The following is a 21,078-nucleotide window of genomic DNA, read 5'->3' on the forward strand; positions in this document are numbered from 1 at the left end:
CCACTCTGAACAAGTGCATATCACAAGACTATGTTGAAAACTCGTTTCAGACGTGCTTTTACAGTTAATATGACAAATATGATGAAAATGTGTAAAAAGCTCCGTAACACGACAATCCATGCTTAGAAAGTTGTTAGATGTCGCATATGCTCGAATGCACTCAAAACCAGTGTTCCTTGTAAAACGTTTGCTTTATGCTCTGAAAAGGCGTTAAACAGTCTGACGGCGCTCCTGCGCTTGGAAAACTGTTTTCATGCACTCGGAGACACAAAGTGTGTTTTCCCACTCTGAACAAGTGCATATCACAAGACTATGTTGAAAACTCGTTTCAGACGTGCTTTTACAGTTAATATGACAAATATGATGAAAATGTGTAAAAAGCTCCGAAACACGACAATCCATGCTTAGAAAGTTGTTAGATGTCGCATATGCTCGAATGCACTCATTTCACTCAAAATCAAGGTTCCTTGTCAAACGTTTGCTTTATGCTCGGAAAAGGCGTTAGAAACAGTCTGACGGCGCGCCTGCGCTTGGAAAGCTGTTTTCATGCACTCGGAGACACAAAGTGTGTTTTCCCACTCTGAACAAGTGCATATCACAATACTATGTTGAAAACTCGTTTCAGACGTGCTTTTACAGTTAATATGACAAATATGATGAAAATGTGTAAAAAGCTCCGTAACACGACAATCCATGCTTAGAAAGTTGTTAGATGTCGCATATGCTGGAATGCACTCAATTCTCTCAAAACCAGTGTTCCTTGTAAAACGTTTGCTTTATGCTCGGAAAAGGCGTTAAACAGTCTGACGGCGCTCCTGCGCTTGGAAAGCTGTTTTCATGCACTCGGAGACACAAAGTGTGTTTTCCCACTCTGAACAAGTGCATATCACAATACTATGTTGAAAACTCGTTTCAGACGTGCTTTTACAGTTAATATGACAAATATGATGAAAATGTGTAAAAAGCTCCGTAACACGACAATCCATGCTTAGAAAGTTGTTAGATGTCGCATATGCTCGAATGCACTCATTTCACTCAAAATCAAGGTTCCTTGTCAAACGTTTGCTTTATGCTCGGAAAAGGCGTTAGAAACAGTCTGACGGCGCGCCTGCGCTTGGAAAGCTGTTTTCATGCACTCGGAGACACAAAGTGTGTTTTCCCACTCTGAACAAGTGCATATCACAATACTATGTTGAAAACTCGTTTCAGACGTGCTTTTACAGTTAATATGACAAATATGATGAAAATGTGTAAAAAGCTCCGAAACACGACAATCCATGCTTAGAAAGTTGTTAGATGTCGCATATGCTCGAATGCACTCATTTCACTCAAAATCAAGGTTCCTTGTCAAACGTTTGCTTTATGCTCGGAAAAGGCGTTAGAAACAGTCTGAAGGCGCGCCTGCGCTTGGAAAGCTGTTTTCATGCACTCGGAGACACAAAGTGTGTTTTCCCACTCTGAACAAGTGCATATCACAATACTATGTTGAAAACTCGTTTCAGACGTGCTTTTACAGTTAATATGACAAATATGATGAAAATGTGTAAAAAGCTCCGTAACACGACAATCCATGCTTAGAAAGTTGTTAGATGTCGCATATGCTCGAATGCACTCAAAACCAGTGTTCCTTGTAAAACGTTTGCTTTATGCTCTGAAAAGGCGTTAAACAGTCTGACGGCGCTCCTGCGCTTGGAAAACTGTTTTCATGCACTCAGAGACACAAAGTGTGTTTTCCCACTCTGAACAAGTGCATATCACAATACTATGTTGAAAACTCGTTTCAGACGTGCTTTTACAGTTAATGTGACAAATATGATGAAAATGTGTAAAAAGCTCCGTAACACGACAATCCATGCTTAGAAAGTTGTTAGATGTCGCATATGCTCGAATGCACTCATTTCACTCAAAATCAAGGTTCCTTGTCAAACGTTTGCTTTATGCTCGGAAAAGGCGTTAGAAACAGTCTGACGGCGCGCCTGCGCTTGGAAAGCTGTTTTCATGCACTCGGAGACACAAAGTGTGTTTTCCCACTCTGAACAAGTGCATATCACAATACTATGTTGAAAACTCGTTTCAGACGTGCTTTTACAGTTAATATGACAAATATGATGAAAATGTGTAAAAAGCTCCGTAACACGACAATCCATGCTTAGAAAGTTGTTAGATGTCGCATATGCTCGAATGCACTCATTTCACTCAAAATCAAGGTTCCTTGTCAAACGTTTGCTTTATGCTCGGAAAAGGCGTTAGAAACAGTCTGACGGCGCGCCTGCGCTTGGAAAGCTGTTTTCATGCACTCGGAGACACAAAGTGTGTTTTCCCACTCTGAACAAGTGCATATCACAATACTATGTTGAAAACTCGTTTCAGACGTGCTTTTACAGTTAATATGACAAATATGATGAAAATGTGTAAAAAGCTCCGTAACACGACAATCCATGCTTAGAAAGTTGTTAGATGTCGCATATGCTCGAATGCACTCAATTCTCTCAAAACCAGTGTTCCTTGTAAAACGTTTGCTTTATGCTCGGAAAAGGCGTTAAACAGTCTGACGGCGCTCCTGCGCTTGGAAAGCTGTTTTCATGCACTCGGAGACACAAAGTGTGTTTTCCCACTCTGAACAAGTGCATATCACAATACTATGTTGAAAACTCGTTTCAGACGTGCTTTTACAGTTAATATGACAAATATGATGAAAATGTGTAAAAAGCTCCGTAACACGACAATCCATGCTTAGAAAGTTGTTAGATGTCGCATATGCTCGAATGCACTCATTTCACTCAAAATCAAGGTTCCTTGTCAAACGTTTGCTTTATGCTCGGAAAAGGCGTTAGAAACAGTCTGACGGCGCGCCTGCGCTTGGAAAGCTGTTTTCATGCACTCGGAGACACAAAGTGTGTTTTCCCACTCTGAACAAGTGCATATCACAATACTATGTTGAAAACTCGTTTCAGACGTGCTTTTACAGTTAATATGACAAATATGATGAAAATGTGTAAAAAGCTCCGAAACACGACAATCCATGCTTAGAAAGTTGTTAGATGTCGCATATGCTCGAATGCACTCATTTCACTCAAAATCAAGGTTCCTTGTCAAACGTTTGCTTTATGCTCGGAAAAGGCGTTAGAAACAGTCTGAAGGCGCGCCTGCGCTTGGAAAGCTGTTTTCATGCACTCGGAGACACAAAGTGTGTTTTCCCACTCTGAACAAGTGCATATCACAATACTATGTTGAAAACTCGTTTCAGACGTGCTTTTACAGTTAATATGACAAATATGATGAAAATGTGTAAAAAGCTCCGTAACACGACAATCCATGCTTAGAAAGTTGTTAGATGTCGCATATGCTCGAATGCACTCAATTCTCTCAAAACCAGTGTTCCTTGTAAAACGTTTGCTTTATGCTCTGAAAAGGCGTTAAACAGTCTGACGGCGCTCCTGCGCTTGGAAAGCTGTTTTCATGCACTCGGAGACACAAAGTGTGTTTTCCCACTCTGAACAAGTGCATATCACAATACTATGTTGAAAACTCGTTTCAGACGTGCTTTTACAGTTAATATGACAAATATGATGAAAATGTGTAAAAAGCTCCGTAACACGACAATCCATGCTTAGAAAGTTGTTAGATGTCGCATATGCTCGAATGCACTCATTTCACTCAAAATCAAGGTTCCTTGTCAAACGTTTGCTTTATGCTCGGAAAAGGCGTTAGAAACAGTCTGACGGCGCGCCTGCGCTTGGAAAGCTGTTTTCATGCACTCGGAGACACAAAGTGTGTTTTCCCACTCTGAACAAGTGCATATCACAATACTATGTTGAAAACTCGTTTCAGACGTGCTTTTACAGTTAATATGACAAATATGATGAAAATGTGTAAAAAGCTCCGTAACACGACAATCCATGCTTAGAAAGTTGTTAGATGTCGCATATGCTCGAATGCACTCATTTCACTCAAAATCAAGGTTCCTTGACAAACGTTTGCTTTATGCTCGGAAAAGGCGTTAGAAACAGTCTGACGGCGCGCCTGCGCTTGGAAAGCTGTTTTCATGCACTCGGAGACACAAAGTGTGTTTTCCCACTCTGAACAAGTGCATATCACAATACTATGTTGAAAACTCGTTTCAGACGTGCTTTTACAGTTAATATGACAAATATGATGAAAATGTGTAAAAAGCTCCGTAACACGACAATCCATGCTTAGAAAGTTGTTAGATGTCGCATATGCTCGAATGCACTCAAAACCAGTGTTCCTTGTAAAACGTTTGCTTTATGCTCTGAAAAGGCGTTAAACAGTCTGACGGCGCTCCTGCGCTTGGAAAACTGTTTTCATGCACTCGGAGACACAAAGTGTGTTTTCCCACTCTGTACAAGTGCATATCACAAGACTATGTTGAAAACTCGTTTCAGACGTGCTTTTACAGTTAATATGACAAATATGATGAAAATGTGTAAAAAGCTCCGAAACACGACAATCCATGCTTAGAAAGTTGTTAGATGTCGCATATGCTCGAATGCACTCATTTCACTCAAAATCAAGGTTCCTTGTCAAACGTTTGCTTTATGCTCGGAAAAGGCGTTAGAAACAGTCTGACGGCGCGCCTGCGCTTGGAAAGCTGTTTTCATGCACTCGGAGACACAAAGTGTGTTTTCCCACTCTGAACAAGTGCATATCACAATACTATGTTGAAAACTCGTTTCAGACGTGCTTTTACAGTTAATATGACAAATATGATGAAAATGTGTAAAAAGCTCCGTAACACGACAATCCATGCTTAGAAAGTTGTTAGATGTCGCATATGCTCGAATGCACTCAATTCTCTCAAAACCAGTGTTCCTTGTAAAACGTTTGCTTTATGCTCTGAAAAGGCGTTAAACAGTCTGACGGCGCTCCTGCGCTTGGAAAGCTGTTTTCATGCACTCGGAGACACAAAGTGTGTTTTCCCACTCTGAACAAGTGCATATCACAATACTATGTTGAAAACTCGTTTCAGACGTGCTTTTACAGTTAATATGACAAATATGATGAAAATGTGTAAAAAGCTCCGTAACACGACAATCCATGCTTAGAAAGTTGTTAGATGTCGCATATGCTCGAATGCACTCATTTCACTCAAAATCAAGGTTCCTTGTCAAACGTTTGCTTTATGCTCGGAAAAGGCGTTAGAAACAGTCTGACGGCGCGCCTGCGCTTGGAAAGCTGTTTTCATGCACTCGGAGACACAAAGTGTGTTTTCCCACTCTGAACAAGTGCATATCACAATACTATGTTGAAAACTCGTTTCAGACGTGCTTTTACAGTTAATATGACAAATATGATGAAAATGTGTAAAAAGCTCCGTAACACGACAATCCATGCTTAGAAAGTTGTTAGATGTCGCATATGCTGGAATGCACTCAATTCTCTCAAAACCAGTGTTCCTTGTAAAACGTTTGCTTTATGCTCGGAAAAGGCGTTAAACAGTCTGACGGCGCTCCTGCGCTTGGAAAGCTGTTTTCATGCACTCGGAGACACAAAGTGTGTTTTCCCACTCTGAACAAGTGCATATCACAATACTATGTTGAAAACTCGTTTCAGACGTGCTTTTACAGTTAATATGACAAATATGATGAAAATGTGTAAAAAGCTCCGTAACACGACAATCCATGCTTAGAAAGTTGTTAGATGTCGCATATGCTCGAATGCACTCATTTCACTCAAAATCAAGGTTCCTTGTCAAACGTTTGCTTTATGCTCGGAAAAGGCGTTAGAAACAGTCTGACGGCGCGCCTGCGCTTGGAAAGCTGTTTTCATGCACTCGGAGACACAAAGTGTGTTTTCCCACTCTGAACAAGTGCATATCACAATACTATGTTGAAAACTCGTTTCAGACGTGCTTTTACAGTTAATATGACAAATATGATGAAAATGTGTAAAAAGCTCCGAAACACGACAATCCATGCTTAGAAAGTTGTTAGATGTCGCATATGCTCGAATGCACTCATTTCACTCAAAATCAAGGTTCCTTGTCAAACGTTTGCTTTATGCTCGGAAAAGGCGTTAGAAACAGTCTGAAGGCGCGCCTGCGCTTGGAAAGCTGTTTTCATGCACTCGGAGACACAAAGTGTGTTTTCCCACTCTGAACAAGTGCATATCACAATACTATGTTGAAAACTCGTTTCAGACGTGCTTTTACAGTTAATATGACAAATATGATGAAAATTTGTAAAAAGCTCCGTAACACGACAATCCATGCTTAGAAAGTTGTTAGATGTCGCATATGCTCGAATGCACTCAAAACCAGTGTTCCTTGTAAAACGTTTGCTTTATGCTCTGAAAAGGCGTTAAACAGTCTGACGGCGCTCCTGCGCTTGGAAAACTGTTTTCATGCACTCGGAGACACAAAGTGTGTTTTCCCACTCTGAACAAGTGCATATCACAATACTATGTTGAAAACTCGTTTCAGACGTGCTTTTACAGTTAATGTGACAAATATGATGAAAATGTGTAAAAAGCTCCGTAACACGACAATCCATGCTTAGAAAGTTGTTAGATGTCGCATATGCTCGAATGCACTCATTTCACTCAAAATCAAGGTTCCTTGTCAAACGTTTGCTTTATGCTCGGAAAAGGCGTTAGAAACAGTCTGACGGCGCGCCTGCGCTTGGAAAGCTGTTTTCATGCACTCGGAGACACAAAGTGTGTTTTCCCACTCTGAACAAGTGCATATCACAATACTATGTTGAAAACTCGTTTCAGACGTGCTTTTACAGTTAATATGACAAATATGATGAAAATGTGTAAAAAGCTCCGAAACACGACAATCCATGCTTAGAAAGTTGTTAGATGTCGCATATGCTCGAATGCACTCATTTCACTCAAAATCAAGGTTCCTTGTCAAACGTTTGCTTTATGCTCGGAAAAGGCGTTAGAAACAGTCTGAAGGCGCGCCTGCGCTTGGAAAGCTGTTTTCATGCACTCGGAGACACAAAGTGTGTTTTCCCACTCTGAACAAGTGCATATCACAATACTATGTTGAAAACTCGTTTCAGACGTGCTTTTACAGTTAATATGACAAATATGATGAAAATGTGTAAAAAGCTCCGTAACACGACAATCCATGCTTAGAAAGTTGTTAGATGTCGCATATGCTCGAATGCACTCAATTCTCTCAAAACCAGTGTTCCTTGTAAAACGTTTGCTTTATGCTCTGAAAAGGCGTTAAACAGTCTGACGGCGCTCCTGCGCTTGGAAAGCTGTTTTCATGCACTCGGAGACACAAAGTGTGTTTTCCCACTCTGAACAAGTGCATATCACAATACTATGTTGAAAACTCGTTTCAGACGTGCTTTTACAGTTAATATGACAAATATGATGAAAATGTGTAAAAAGCTCCGTAACACGACAATCCATGCTTAGAAAGTTGTTAGATGTCGCATATGCTCGAATGCACTCATTTCACTCAAAATCAAGGTTCCTTGACAAACGTTTGCTTTATGCTCGGAAAAGGCGTTAGAAACAGTCTGACGGCGCGCCTGCGCTTGGAAAGCTGTTTTCATGCACTCGGAGACACAAAGTGTGTTTTCCCACTCTGAACAAGTGCATATCACAATACTATGTTGAAAACTCGTTTCAGACGTGCTTTTACAGTTAATATGACAAATATGATGAAAATGTGTAAAAAGCTCCGTAACACGACAATCCATGCTTAGAAAGTTGTTAGATGTCGCATATGCTCGAATGCACTCAAAACCAGTGTTCCTTGTAAAACGTTTGCTTTATGCTCTGAAAAGGCGTTAAACAGTCTGACGGCGCTCCTGCGCTTGGAAAACTGTTTTCATGCACTCGGAGACACAAAGTGTGTTTTCCCACTCTGAACAAGTGCATATCACAATACTATGTTGAAAACTCGTTTCAGACGTGCTTTTACAGTTAATATGACAAATATGATGAAAATGTGTAAAAAGCTCCGAAACACGACAATCCATGCTTAGAAAGTTGTTAGATGTCGCATATGCTCGAATGCACTCATTTCACTCAAAATCAAGGTTCCTTGTCAAACGTTTGCTTTATGCTCGGAAAAGGCGTTAGAAACAGTCTGACGGCGCGCCTGCGCTTGGAAAGCTGTTTTCATGCACTCGGAGACACAAAGTGTGTTTTCCCACTCTGAACAAGTGCATATCACAATACTATGTTGAAAACTCGTTTCAGACGTGCTTTTACAGTTAATATGACAAATATGATGAAAATGTGTAAAAAGCTCCGAAACACGACAATCCATGCTTAGAAAGTTGTTAGATGTCGCATATGCTCGAATGCACTCATTTCACTCAAAATCAAGGTTCCTTGTCAAACGTTTGCTTTATGCTCGGAAAAGGCGTTAGAAACAGTCTGAAGGCGCGCCTGCGCTTGGAAAGCTGTTTTCATGCACTCGGAGACACAAAGTGTGTTTTCCCACTCTGAACAAGTGCATATCACAATACTATGTTGAAAACTCGTTTCAGACGTGCTTTTACAGTTAATATGACAAATATGATGAAAATGTGTAAAAAGCTCCGTAACACGACAATCCATGCTTAGAAAGTTGTTAGATGTCGCATATGCTCGAATGCACTCAATTCTCTCAAAACCAGTGTTCCTTGTAAAACGTTTGCTTTATGCTCTGAAAAGGCGTTAAACAGTCTGACGGCGCTCCTGCGCTTGGAAAGCTGTTTTCATGCACTCGGAGACACAAAGTGTGTTTTCCCACTCTGAACAAGTGCATATCACAATACTATGTTGAAAACTCGTTTCAGACGTGCTTTTACAGTTAATATGACAAATATGATGAAAATGTGTAAAAAGCTCCGTAACACGACAATCCATGCTTAGAAAGTTGTTAGATGTCGCATATGCTCGAATGCACTCATTTCACTCAAAATCAAGGTTCCTTGTCAAACGTTTGCTTTATGCTCGGAAAAGGCGTTAGAAACAGTCTGACGGCGCGCCTGCGCTTGGAAAGCTGTTTTCATGCACTCGGAGACACAAAGTGTGTTTTCCCACTCTGAACAAGTGCATATCACAATACTATGTTGAAAACTCGTTTCAGACGTGCTTTTACAGTTAATATGACAAATATGATGAAAATGTGTAAAAAGCTCCGTAACACGACAATCCATGCTTAGAAAGTTGTTAGATGTCGCATATGCTCGAATGCACTCATTTCACTCAAAATCAAGGTTCCTTGACAAACGTTTGCTTTATGCTCGGAAAAGGCGTTAGAAACAGTCTGACGGCGCGCCTGCGCTTGGAAAGCTGTTTTCATGCACTCGGAGACACAAAGTGTGTTTTCCCACTCTGAACAAGTGCATATCACAATACTATGTTGAAAACTCGTTTCAGACGTGCTTTTACAGTTAATATGACAAATATGATGAAAATGTGTAAAAAGCTCCGTAACACGACAATCCATGCTTAGAAAGTTGTTAGATGTCGCATATGCTCGAATGCACTCAAAACCAGTGTTCCTTGTAAAACGTTTGCTTTATGCTCTGAAAAGGCGTTAAACAGTCTGACGGCGCTCCTGCGCTTGGAAAACTGTTTTCATGCACTCGGAGACACAAAGTGTGTTTTCCCACTCTGAACAAGTGCATATCACAAGACTATGTTGAAAACTCGTTTCAGACGTGCTTTTACAGTTAATATGACAAATATGATGAAAATGTGTAAAAAGCTCCGAAACACGACAATCCATGCTTAGAAAGTTGTTAGATGTCGCATATGCTCGAATGCACTCATTTCACTCAAAATCAAGGTTCCTTGTCAAACGTTTGCTTTATGCTCGGAAAAGGCGTTAGAAACAGTCTGACGGCGCGCCTGCGCTTGGAAAGCTGTTTTCATGCACTCGGAGACACAAAGTGTGTTTTCCCACTCTGAACAAGTGCATATCACAATACTATGTTGAAAACTCGTTTCAGACGTGCTTTTACAGTTAATATGACAAATATGATGAAAATGTGTAAAAAGCTCCGAAACACGACAATCCATGCTTAGAAAGTTGTTAGATGTCGCATATGCTCGAATGCACTCATTTCACTCAAAATCAAGGTTCCTTGTCAAACGTTTGCTTTATGCTCGGAAAAGGCGTTAGAAACAGTCTGAAGGCGCGCCTGCGCTTGGAAAGCTGTTTTCATGCACTCGGAGACACAAAGTGTGTTTTCCCACTCTGAACAAGTGCATATCACAATACTATGTTGAAAACTCGTTTCAGACGTGCTTTTACAGTTAATATGACAAATATGATGAAAATGTGTAAAAAGCTCCGTAACACGACAATCCATGCTTAGAAAGTTGTTAGATGTCGCATATGCTCGAATGCACTCAATTCTCTCAAAACCAGTGTTCCTTGTAAAACGTTTGCTTTATGCTCGGAAAAGGCGTTAAACAGTCTGACGGCGCTCCTGCGCTTGGAAAGCTGTTTTCATGCACTCGGAGACACAAAGTGTGTTTTCCCACTCTGAACAAGTGCATATCGCAATACTATGTTGAAAACTCGTTTCAGACGTGCTTTTACAGTTAATATGACAAATATGATGACAATGTGTAAAAAGCTCCGTAACACGACAATCCATGCTTAGAAAGTTGTTAGATGTCGCATATGCTCGAATGCACTCATTTCACTCAAAATCAAGGTTCCTTGTCAAACGTTTGCTTTATGCTCGGAAAAGGCGTTAGAAACAGTCTGACGGCGCGCCTGCGCTTGGAAAGCTGTTTTCATGCACTCGGAGACACAAAGTGTGTTTTCCCACTCTGAACAAGTGCATATCACAATACTATGTTGAAAACTCGTTTCAGACGTGCTTTTACAGTTAATATGACAAATATGATGAAAATGTGTAAAAAGCTCCGAAACACGACAATCCATGCTTAGAAAGTTGTTAGATGTCGCATATGCTCGAATGCACTCATTTCACTCAAAATCAAGGTTCCTTGTCAAACGTTTGCTTTATGCTCGGAAAAGGCGTTAGAAACAGTCTGAAGGCGCGCCTGCGCTTGGAAAGCTGTTTTCATGCACTCGGAGACACAAAGTGTGTTTTCCCACTCTGAACAAGTGCATATCACAATACTATGTTGAAAACTCGTTTCAGACGTGCTTTTACAGTTAATATGACAAATATGATGAAAATGTGTAAAAAGCTCCGTAACACGACAATCCATGCTTAGAAAGTTGTTAGATGTCGCATATGCTCGAATGCACTCAATTCTCTCAAAACCAGTGTTCCTTGTAAAACGTTTGCTTTATGCTCTGAAAAGGCGTTAAACAGTCTGACGGCGCTCCTGCGCTTGGAAAGCTGTTTTCATGCACTCGGAGACACAAAGTGTGTTTTCCCACTCTGAACAAGTGCATATCACAATACTATGTTGAAAACTCGTTTCAGACGTGCTTTTACAGTTAATATGACAAATATGATGAAAATGTGTAAAAAGCTCCGTAACACGACAATCCATGCTTAGAAAGTTGTTAGATGTCGCATATGCTCGAATGCACTCATTTCACTCAAAATCAAGGTTCCTTGACAAACGTTTGCTTTATGCTCGGAAAAGGCGTTAGAAACAGTCTGACGGCGCGCCTGCGCTTGGAAAGCTGTTTTCATGCACTCGGAGACACAAAGTGTGTTTTCCCACTCTGAACAAGTGCATATCACAATACTATGTTGAAAACTCGTTTCAGACGTGCTTTTACAGTTAATATGACAAATATGATGAAAATGTGTAAAAAGCTCCGTAACACGACAATCCATGCTTAGAAAGTTGTTAGATGTCGCATATGCTCGAATGCACTCAAAACCAGTGTTCCTTGTAAAACGTTTGCTTTATGCTCTGAAAAGGCGTTAAACAGTCTGACGGCGCTCCTGCGCTTGGAAAACTGTTTTCATGCACTCGGAGACACAAAGTGTGTTTTCCCACTCTGAACAAGTGCATATCACAATACTATGTTGAAAACTCGTTTCAGACGTGCTTTTACAGTTAATATGACAAATATGATGAAAATGTGTAAAAAGCTCCGAAACACGACAATCCATGCTTAGAAAGTTGTTAGATGTCGCATATGCTCGAATGCACTCATTTCACTCAAAATCAAGGTTCCTTGTCAAACGTTTGCTTTATGCTCGGAAAAGGCGTTAGAAACAGTCTGAAGGCGCTCCTGCGCTTGGAAAGCTGTTTTCATGCACTCGGAGACACAAAGTGTGTTTTCCCACTCTGAACAAGTGCATATCACAATACTATGTTGAAAACTCGTTTCAGACGTGCTTTTACAGTTAATATGACAAATATGATGAAAATGTGTAAAAAGCTCCGTAACACGACAATCCATGCTTAGAAAGTTGTTAGATGTCGCATATGCTCGAATGCACTCAATTCTCTCAAAACCAGTGTTCCTTGTAAAACGTTTGCTTTATGCTCTGAAAAGGCGTTAAACAGTCTGACGGCGCTCCTGCGCTTGGAAAGCTGTTTTCATGCACTCGGAGACACAAAGTGTGTTTTCCCACTCTGAACAAGTGCATATCACAATACTATGTTGAAAACTCGTTTCAGACGTGCTTTTACAGTTAATATGACAAATATGATGAAAATGTGTAAAAAGCTCCGTAACACGACAATCCATGCTTAGAAAGTTGTTAGATGTCGCATATGCTCGAATGCACTCATTTCACTCAAAATCAAGGTTCCTTGTCAAACGTTTGCTTTATGCTCGGAAAAGGCGTTAGAAACAGTCTGACGGCGCGCCTGCGCTTGGAAAGCTGTTTTCATGCACTCGGAGACACAAAGTGTGTTTTCCCACTCTGAACAAGTGCATATCACAATACTATGTTGAAAACTCGTTTCAGACGTGCTTTTACAGTTAATATGACAAATATGATGAAAATGTGTAAAAAGCTCCGTAACACGACAATCCATGCTTAGAAAGTTGTTAGATGTCGCATATGCTCGAATGCACTCATTTCACTCAAAATCAAGGTTCCTTGACAAACGTTTGCTTTATGCTCGGAAAAGGCGTTAGAAACAGTCTGACGGCGCGCCTGCGCTTGGAAAGCTGTTTTCATGCACTCGGAGACACAAAGTGTGTTTTCCCACTCTGAACAAGTGCATATCACAATACTATGTTGAAAACTCGTTTCAGACGTGCTTTTACAGTTAATATGACAAATATGATGAAAATGTGTAAAAAGCTCCGTAACACGACAATCCATGCTTAGAAAGTTGTTAGATGTCGCATATGCTCGAATGCACTCAAAACCAGTGTTCCTTGTAAAACGTTTGCTTTATGCTCTGAAAAGGCGTTAAACAGTCTGACGGCGCTCCTGCGCTTGGAAAACTGTTTTCATGCACTCGGAGACACAAAGTGTGTTTTCCCACTCTGAACAAGTGCATATCACAAGACTATGTTGAAAACTCGTTTCAGACGTGCTTTTACAGTTAATATGACAAATATGATGAAAATGTGTAAAAAGCTCCGAAACACGACAATCCATGCTTAGAAAGTTGTTAGATGTCGCATATGCTCGAATGCACTCATTTCACTCAAAATCAAGGTTCCTTGTCAAACGTTTGCTTTATGCTCGGAAAAGGCGTTAGAAACAGTCTGACGGCGCGCCTGCGCTTGGAAAGCTGTTTTCATGCACTCGGAGACACAAAGTGTGTTTTCCCACTCTGAACAAGTGCATATCACAATACTATGTTGAAAACTCGTTTCAGACGTGCTTTTACAGTTAATATGACAAATATGATGAAAATGTGTAAAAAGCTCCGAAACACGACAATCCATGCTTAGAAAGTTGTTAGATGTCGCATATGCTCGAATGCACTCATTTCACTCAAAATCAAGGTTCCTGGTCAAACGTTTGCTTTATGCTCGGAAAAGGCGTTAGAAACAGTCTGAAGGCGCGCCTGCGCTTGGAAAGCTGTTTTCATGCACTCGGAGACACAAAGTGTGTTTTCCCACTCTGAACAAGTGCATATCACAATACTATGTTGAAAACTCGTTTCAGACGTGCTTTTACAGTTAATATGACAAATATGATGAAAATGTGTAAAAAGCTCCGTAACACGACAATCCATGCTTAGAAAGTTGTTAGATGTCGCATATGCTCGAATGCACTCAATTCTCTCAAAACCAGTGTTCCTTGTAAAACGTTTGCTTTATGCTCTGAAAAGGCGTTAAACAGTCTGACGGCGCTCCTGCGCTTGGAAAGCTGTTTTCATGCACTCGGAGACACAAAGTGTGTTTTCCCACTCTGAACAAGTGCATATCACAATACTATGTTGAAAACTCGTTTCAGACGTGCTTTTACAGTTAATATGACAAATATGATGAAAATGTGTAAAAAGCTCCGTAACACGACAATCCATGCTTAGAAAGTTGTTAGATGTCGCATATGCTCGAATGCACTCATTTCACTCAAAATCAAGGTTCCTTGACAAACGTTTGCTTTATGCTCGGAAAAGGCGTTAGAAACAGTCTGACGGCGCGCCTGCGCTTGGAAAGCTGTTTTCATGCACTCGGAGACACAAAGTGTGTTTTCCCACTCTGAACAAGTGCATATCACAATACTATGTTGAAAACTCGTTTCAGACGTGCTTTTACAGTTAATATGACAAATATGATGAAAATGTGTAAAAAGCTCCGTAACACGACAATCCATGCTTAGAAAGTTGTTAGATGTCGCATATGCTCGAATGCACTCAAAACCAGTGTTCCTTGTAAAACGTTTGCTTTATGCTCTGAAAAGGCGTTAAACAGTCTGACGGCGCTCCTGCGCTTGGAAAACTGTTTTCATGCACTCGGAGACACAAAGTGTGTTTTCCCACTCTGAACAAGTGCATATCACAATACTATGTTGAAAACTCGTTTCAGACGTGCTTTTACAGTTAATATGACAAATATGATGAAAATGTGTAAAAAGCTCCGAAACACGACAATCCATGCTTAGAAAGTTGTTAGATGTCGCATATGCTCGAATGCACTCATTTCACTCAAAATCAAGGTTCCTTGTCAAACGTTTGCTTTATGCTCGGAAAAGGCGTTAGAAACAGTCTGACGGCGCGCCTGCGCTTGGAAAGCTGTTTTCATGCACTCGGAGACACAAAGTGTGTTTTCCCACTCTGAACAAGTGCATATCACAATACTATGTTGAAAACTCGTTTCAGACGTGCTTTTACAGTTAATATGACAAATATGATGAAAATGTGTAAAAAGCTCCGAAACACGACAATCCATGCTTAGAAAGTTGTTAGATGTCGCATATGCTCGAATGCACTCATTTCACTCAAAATCAAGGTTCCTTGTCAAACGTTTGCTTTATGCTCGGAAAAGGCGTTAGAAACAGTCTGAAGGCGCGCCTGCGCTTGGAAAGCTGTTTTCATGCACTCGGAGACACAAAGTGTGTTTTCCCACTCTGAACAAGTGCATATCACAATACTATGTTGAAAACTCGTTTCAGACGTGCTTTTACAGTTAATATGACAAATATGATGAAAATGTGTAAAAAGCTCCGTAACACGACAATCCATGCTTAGAAAGTTGTTAGATGTCGCATATGCTCGAATGCACTCAATTCTCTCAAAACCAGTGTTCCTTGTAAAACGTTTGCTTTATGCTCTGAAAAGGCGTTAAACAGTCTGACGGCGCTCCTGCGCTTGGAAAGCTGTTTTCATGCACTCGGAGACACAAAGTGTGTTTTCCCACTCTGAACAAGTGCATATCACAATACTATGTTGAAAACTCGTTTCAGACGTGCTTTTACAGTTAATATGACAAATATGATGAAAATGTGTAAAAAGCTCCGTAACACGACAATCCATGCTTAGAAAGTTGTTAGATGTCGCATATGCTCGAATGCACTCATTTCACTCAAAATCAAGGTTCCTTGTCAAACGTTTGCTTTATGCTCGGAAAAGGCGTTAGAAACAGTCTGACGGCGCGCCTGCGCTTGGAAAGCTGTTTTCATGCACTCGGAGACACAAAGTGTGTTTTCCCACTCTGAACAAGTGCATATCACAATACTATGTTGAAAACTCGTTTCAGACGTGCTTTTACAGTTAATATGACAAATATGATGAAAATGTGTAAAAAGCTCCGTAACACGACAATCCATGCTTAGAAAGTTGTTAGATGTCGCATATGCTCGAATGCACTCAAAACCAGTGTTCCTTGTAAAACGTTTGCTTTATGCTCTGAAAAGGCGTTAAACAGTCTGACGGCGCTCCTGCGCTTGGAAAGCTGTTTTCATGCACTCGGAGACACAAAGTGTGTTTTCCCACTCTGAACAAGTGCATATCACAATACTATGTTGAAAACTCGTTTCAGACGTGCTTTTACAGTTAATATGACAAATATGATGAAAATGTGTAAAAAGCTCCGAAACACGACAATCCATGCTTAGAAAGTTGTTAGATGTCGCATATGCTCGAATGCACTCATTTCACTCAAAATCAAGGTTCCTTGTCAAACGTTTGCTTTATGCTCGGAAAAGGCGTTAGAAACAGTCTGAAGGCGCTCCTGCGCTTGGAAAGCTGTTTTCATGCACTCGGAGACACAAAGTGTGTTTTCCCACTCTGAACAAGTGCATATCACAATACTATGTTGAAAACTCGTTTCAGACGTGCTTTTACAGTTAATATGACAAATATGATGAAAATGTGTAAAAAGCTCCGTAACACGACAATCCATGCTTAGAAAGTTGTTAGATGTCGCATATGCTCGAATGCACTCAATTCTCTCAAAACCAGTGTTCCTTGTAAAACGTTTGCTTTATGCTCTGAAAAGGCGTTAAACAGTCTGACGGCGCTCCTGCGCTTGGAAAGCTGTTTTCATGCACTCGGAGACACAAAGTGTGTTTTCCCACTCTGAACAAGTGCATATCACAATACTATGTTGAAAACTCGTTTCAGACGTGCTTTTACAGTTAATATGACAAATATGATGAAAATGTGTAAAAAGCTCCGTAACACGACAATCCATGCTTAGAAAGTTGTTAGATGTCGCATATGCTCGAATGCACTCAATTCTCTCAAAACCAGTGTTCCTTGTAAAACGTTTGCTTTATGCTCTGAAAAGGCGTTAAACAGTCTGACGGCGCTCCTGCGCTTGGAAAGCTGTTTTCATGCACTCGGAGACACAAAGTGTGTTTTCCCACTCTGAACAAGTGCATATCACAATACTATGTTGAAAACTCGTTTCAGACGTGCTTTTACAGTTAATGTGACAAATATGATGAAAATGTGTAAAAAGCTCCGAAACACGACAATCCATGCTTAGAAAGTTGTTAGATGTCGCATATGCTCGAATGCACTCATTTCACTCAAAATCAAGGTTCCTTGTCAAACGTTTGCTTTATGCTCGGAAAAGGCGTTAGAAACAGTCTGACGGCGCGCCTGCGCTTGGAAAGCTGTTTTCATGCACTCGGAGACACAAAGTGTGTTTTCCCACTCTGAACAAGTGCATATCACAATACTATGTTGAAAACTCGTTTCAGACGTGCTTTTACAGTTAATATGACAAATATGATGAAAATGTGTAAAAAGCTCCGTAACACGACAATCCATGCTTAGAAAGTTGTTAGATGTCGCATATGCTCAATACCAGTGTTCCTTGTAAAACATTTGCTTTATGCTCTGAAAGGGCGTTAAACAGTCTGACGGCGCTCCTGCGCTTGGAAAGCTGTTTTCATGCACTCGGAGACACAAAGTGTGTTTTCCCACTCTGAACAAGTGCATATCACAATACTATGTTGAAAACTCGTTTCAGACGTGCTTTTACAGTTAATATGACAAATATGATGAAAATGTGTAAAAAGCTCCGTAACACGACAATCCATGCTTAGAAAGTTGTTAGATGTCGCATATGCTCGAATGCACTCATTTCACTCAAAATCAAGGTTCCTTGTCAAACGTTTGCTTTATGCTCGGAAAAGGCGTTAGAAACAGTCTGACGGCGCGCCTGCGCTTGGAAAGCTGTTTTCATGCACTCGGAGACACAAAGTGTGTTTTCCCACTCTGAACAAGTGCATATCACAATACTATGTTGAAAACTCGTTTCAGACGTGCTTTTACAGTTAATATGACAAATATGATGAAAATGTGTAAAAAGCTCCGTAACACGACAATCCATGCATAGAAAGTTGTTAGATGTCGCATATGCTCGAATGCACTCAATTCTCTCAAAACCAGTGTTCCTTGTAAAACGTTTGCTTTATGCTCGGAAAAGGCGTTAAACAGTCTGACGGCGCTCCTGCGCTTGGAAAGCTGTTTTCATGCACTCGGAGACACAAAGTGTGTTTTCCCACTCTGAACAAGTGCATATCACAATACTATGTTGAAAACTCGTTTCAGACGTGCTTTTACAGTTAATATGACAAATATGATGAAAATGTGTAAAAAGCTCCGTAACACGACAATCCATGCTTAGAAAGTTGTTAGATGTCGCATATGCTCGAATGCACTCAAAACCAGTGTTCCTTGTAAAACGTTTGCTTTATGCTCTGAAAAGGCGTTAAACAGTCTGACGGCGCTCCTGCGCTTGGAAAGCTGTTTTCATGCACTCGGAGACACAAAGTGTGTTTTCCCACTCTGAACAAGTGCATATCACAATACTATGTTGAAAACTCGTTTCAGACGTGCTTTTACAGTTAATATGACAAATATGATGAAAATGTGTAAAAAGCTCCGTAACACGACAATCCATGCTTAGAAAGTTGTTAGATGTCGCATATGCTCGAATGCACTCAATTCTCTCAAAACCAGTGTTCCTTGTAAAACGTTTGCTTTATGCTCTGAAAAGGCGTTAAACAGTCTGACGGCGCTCCTGCGCTTGGAAAGCTGTTTTCATGCACTCGGAGACACAAAGTGTGTTTTCCCACTCTGAACAAGTGCATATCACAATACTATGTTGAAAACTCGTTTCAGACGTGCTTTTACAGTTAATGTGACAAATATGATGAAAATGTGTAAAAAGCTCCGAAACACGACAATCCATGCTTAGAAAGTTGTTAGATGTCGCATATGCTCGAATGCACTCATTTCACTCAAAATCAAGGTTCCTTGTCAAACGTTTGCTTTATGCTCGGAAAAGGCGTTAGAAACAGTCTGACGGCGCGCCTGCGCTTGGAAAGCTGTTTTCATGCACTCGGAGACACAAAGTGTGTTTTCCCACTCTGAACAAGTGCATATCACAATACTATGTTGAAAACTCGTTTCAGACGTGCTTTTACAGTTAATATGACAAATATGATGAAAATGTGTAAAAAGCTCCGTAACACGACAATCCATGCTTAGAAAGTTGTTAGATGTCGCATATGCTCAATACCAGTGTTCCTTGTAAAACATTTGCTTTATGCTCTGAAAGGGCGTTAAACAGTCTGACGGCGCTCCTGCGCTTGGAAAGCTGTTTTCATGCACTCGGAGACACAAAGTGTGTTTTCCCACTCTGAACAAGTGCATATCACAATACTATGTTGAAAACTCGTTTCAGACGTGCTTTTACAGTTAATATGACAAATATGATGAAAATGTGTAAAAAGCTCCGTAACACGACAATCCATGCTTAGAAAGTTGTTAGATGTCGCATATGCTCGAATGCACTCATTTCACTCAAAATCAAGGTTCCTTGTCAAACGTTTGCTTTATGCTCGGAAAAGGCGTTAGAAACAGTCTGACGGCGCGCCTGCGCTTGGAAAGCTGTTTTCATGCACTCGGAGACACAAAGTGTGTTTTCCCACTCTGAACAAGTGCATATCACAATACTATGTTGAAAACTCGTTTCAGACGTGCTTTTACAGTTAATATGACAAATATGATGAAAATGTGTAAAAAGCTCCGTAACACGACAATCCATGCATAGAAAGTTGTTAGATGTCGCATATGCTCGAATGCACTCAATTCTCTCAAAACCAGTGTTCCTTGTAAAACGTTTGCTTTATGCTCGGAAAAGGCGTTAAACAGTCTGACGGCGCTCCTGCGCTTGGAAAGCTGTTTTCATGCACTCGGAGACACAAAGTGTGTTTTCCCACTCTGAACAAGTGCATATCACAATACTATGTTGAAAACTCGTTTCAGACGTGCTTTTACAGTTAATATGACAAATATGATGAAAATGTGTAAAAAGCTCCGTAACACGACAATCCATGCTTAGAAAGTTGTTAGATGTCGCATATGCTCGAATGCACTCATTTCACTCAAAATCAAGGTTCCTTGTCAAACGTTTGCTTTATGCTCGGAAAAGGCGTTAGAAACAGTCTGACGGCGCGCCTGCGCTTGGAAAGCTGTTTTCATGCACTCGGAGACACAAAGTGTGTTTTCCCACTCTGAACAAGTGCATATCACAATACTATGTTGAAAACTCGTTTCAGACGTGCTTTTACAGTTAATATGACAAATATGATGAAAATGTGTAAAAAGCTCCGAAACACGACAATCCATGCTTAGAAAGTTGTTAGATGTCGCATATGCTCGAATGCACTCATTTCACTCAAAATCAAGGTTCCTTGTCAAACGTTTGCTTTATGCTCGGAAAAGGCGTTAGAAACAGTCTGAAGGCGCGCCTGCGCTTGGAAAGCTGTTTTCATGCACTCGGAGACACAAAGTGTGTTTTCCCACTCTGAACAAGTGCATATCACAATACTATGTTGAAAACTCGTTTCAGACGTGCTTTTACAGTTAATATGACAAATATGATGAAAATGTGTAAAAAGCTCCGTAACACGACAATCCATGCTTAGAAAGTTGTTAGATGTCGCATATGCTCGAATGCACTCAAAACCAGTGTTCCTTGTAAAACGTTTGCTTTATGCTCTGAAAAGGCGTTAAACAGTCTGACGGCGCTCCTGCGCTTGGAAAGCTGTTTTCATGCACTCGGAGACACAAAGTGTGTTTTCCCACTCTGAACAAGTGCATATCACAATACTATGTTGAAAACTCGTTTCAGACGTGCTTTTACAGTTAATATGACAAATATGATGAAAATGTGTAAAAAGCTCCGAAACACGACAATCCATGCTTAGAAAGTTGTTAGATGTCGCATATGCTCGAATGCACTCATTTCACTCAAAATCAAGGTTCCTTGTC

This window comes from Neoarius graeffei, chromosome 22, assembly GCF_027579695.1.
Source record: "Neoarius graeffei isolate fNeoGra1 chromosome 22, fNeoGra1.pri, whole genome shotgun sequence".
Taxonomy (NCBI): Eukaryota; Metazoa; Chordata; class Actinopteri; order Siluriformes; family Ariidae; genus Neoarius; species Neoarius graeffei.